Source organism: Nymphalis io, chromosome 25 (assembly GCF_905147045.1).
Source record: "Nymphalis io chromosome 25, ilAglIoxx1.1, whole genome shotgun sequence".
In the NCBI taxonomy this organism is placed as follows: Eukaryota; Metazoa; Arthropoda; class Insecta; order Lepidoptera; family Nymphalidae; genus Nymphalis; species Nymphalis io.
The window spans coordinates 1,620,045-1,623,014 of record NC_065912.1 but is presented as its reverse complement, the minus strand read 5'-3'; the positions used below and the strand labels follow the sequence as shown (position 1 = coordinate 1,623,014).

At 35.9% G+C, this 2,970-nt stretch overlaps 1 pseudogene; it reads left to right on the top strand.

Annotated features, from left to right (window-relative positions):
* Nucleotides 1-559: 559 nt before the first annotated feature.
* Nucleotides 560-2,510, top strand: LOC126778306 (uncharacterized; annotated as a pseudogene).
* Nucleotides 2,511-2,970: the final 460 nt, after the last annotated feature.

The window sequence follows — 2,970 nt, the reverse complement described above, 5'->3', positions numbered from 1 at the left end:
TCAATGCTATAATAATTTTGTTTTATTATGTATAATGTAAGGATTAAGCTCTTATTTTACTGGTCTGGCTAGGTTATCTGCTGCTTATCAACTTCCGGTGTAATATATTAATCTTTAATATTTAATGTTACATAATCCTGTATTATTAAATAATATTTGTCCGTAAATAATCATTAGAATAATTAAGATAAACAATGTTTAATATTATCTTTTAAGTTTGTAAATTTAGTATTAAATTAGGTCAAGATGTTTTTGTATAAATACCGCCAGTTTAAATATATCGGGCATTGGTATTGTAACCGTTGTAACGAGCATTACAAGTGTTTTCTTATATAACGTATCGTCATTTTCGCCGCCACCCTGGTAATCCACCTTCTATACTTCAGAAGTGGGATAATGTCTGGCCCATATATCGACGGACTTGGTACGAAGAAAAGGAGACGCTGCGAGAACGCTGTACTCGACAGCGTCGAATCATCAAGTTTTTTTTCTTCATCCGATGACGAAGAGATCTTGGAGAAAAACAAGCGATATAAGAAGCGGCGTGTCACCCAAACCGATGCGGAGGTTATTCCAACGTTCCAACCGGATGAAAAATCTAGCAACGTCAAGGGATGGTTGCATAAGATCGACCAATTGGGCGACGTGTACGGATGGGACAACAAAGATCGACAGTTCATCATGCAGATACGTCTTCGAGGGTCGGCTAGAGACTGGTATGACGATCTGGATGACTATGACCTCACATGGATGGAGTGGAAGGACGCTTTAGGGACCGCGTTCCCACGTTCTACTGACTTTGTGGATCTACTTGAATCTATGCTTGCTAGAAAGAAAACGAATACGGAAGCTATGACAAAATATTTCCACGAGAAGGTTTCCTTATTAAAAAAATGCAATATCATTGGCGAGTCTGCAATTTCGTGCATAATTCGCGGTGTACCCATGGAAATAAGAGTCAACGCGAAAGCTTTCCAATGCAGTACACCACAGCAACTATACTACGGGTATTTGTCGTCATTGGAAAACTACAGACAAATTGAAGCCAGCCATCCGCGACTGACTACCACGTGGCGAAGAGCGGGCGCCGTTGCTACAATTGCAAGAGGGAGTGACTTTCAACCGAAGAAATGTTACGCCTGTCGAAGAGAAGGTCATGAAGCAAAGGACTGCAAGGTGCCACGCTGCGAGGTGTGCCATCGCCCGGGTCACACGTCGGCCAGCTGCTGGCATGCGGCCAGCTCTTCACACCAAAAAGTAAGTGATGTTTTATTTACAACATACAACATATACATAGATTTGTATAAAAAGGTAGTAGCAATTAATGGTTGTAGTCTCATCGTATACATAGATACGGGCAGCAAATTAAATATTCTCACTATGGCATATGCTGATATGATATAGATTTAATAATCGGACAATCAATGATAAATCAACCTAATAACAGTTTAATTATATCACAAAATTCTGTTAAATTTATTGGTAGTAGTGATACTTTTAATAGTACTCTTAGCGATATAAAACTATGTGATACAGACTTTGTAACAAAATTTCCAGTGTATTTGAGACACAGTTGTACCACAACAAAGTGCTGCTTTGGTGCAACTTTATCTGGATACTAATAGTAATGAAACATATCTTGTGAGTTCTGTATATGTTGAGTTAGGCTGTATGTCCTATGTAATTTTAGGGGGACTTGTAAGGTCGAAAGATTGCTTTTTAAAAATAATTAATATCGGAAACGAAGTTATTGAATGGGAACCGAATAAACTAAAAGCACGCGCGGAAGTTGTTACTGGTAAACATGACAGTTTACAAAGTAGTACGGATATTATGATATTTGACCAATTCACTAACGAGGAATTGCAATTATCTGATATAGATGTAGGCGATTTAGAAAGGGATGATTGCAGTCAACTGTTACGGTTACTGAATAAATACAGATATTTATTTGCCAAAAATACAAAAGATTTAGGATGTACAGATGTACTGGAAATGCATATTCAAACCAAAACTGAGGAGCCTGTCTATTGCAAGCCTTATCGACTCTCTCATAAGGAAAATGAAATTGTAAATGAAAAGATTCAAGATCTCATTGAAGCTGTGTGATGTAGAACAAATAAAAGCTGTGTGATGTAGGACAAATAAAAGCTGTGTGATGGAGGATAAATAAAAACTGTGTGATATAGGATAAATAAAAACTCTGTGAGCTAAGACAAACGAAGACTGTGTGAAGGAGGACGAATAAAAGTTGTGTTATCTAGGATAAATAAAAGTTGTATACTTAAATTAGGTAATACAAGATTTAATTACGGCTTAGACATGTCAACTTCAGGTGCCGTACAGCAGCGACAAACCAGGCGCCAATAGCAGCGCTGATCGCCGTGGGACACGGCATACACAGGATGGCCGAATGTTATCAATTAATACTTCCGGTCCTACATATACGGCTAGTTCGGGTACATCTTGATGATTATTTGTAAGTATAGATTAAAACTTCTGTTTAACAATTTAATTAGTAATTTCATAATCAAATAAATAGTTGATTCATATTTGTTTATACTTGGAACATTTTATGGCGCCTTCTGCTTGTCAGCTTCCGGCGCAATTAATAAATAGTGCTTATTGTTTATTTATATTTTCTCAAATTATGTTGATTAATCAATGCTATAATGATTTTGTTTTATTATGTATAATGTAAGGATTAAGCTCTTATTTTACTGGTCTGGCTAGGTTATCTGCTGCTTATCAACTTCCGGTGTAATATATTAATCTTTAATATTTAATGTTACATAATCCTGTATTATTAAATAATATTTGTCCGTAAATAATCATTAGAATAATTAAGATAAACAATGTTTAATATTATCTTTTAAGTTTGTAAATTTAGTATTAAATTAGGTCAAGATGTTTTTGTATAAATACCGCCAGTTTAAATATATCGGGCATTGGTATTGTAACCGTTGTAAC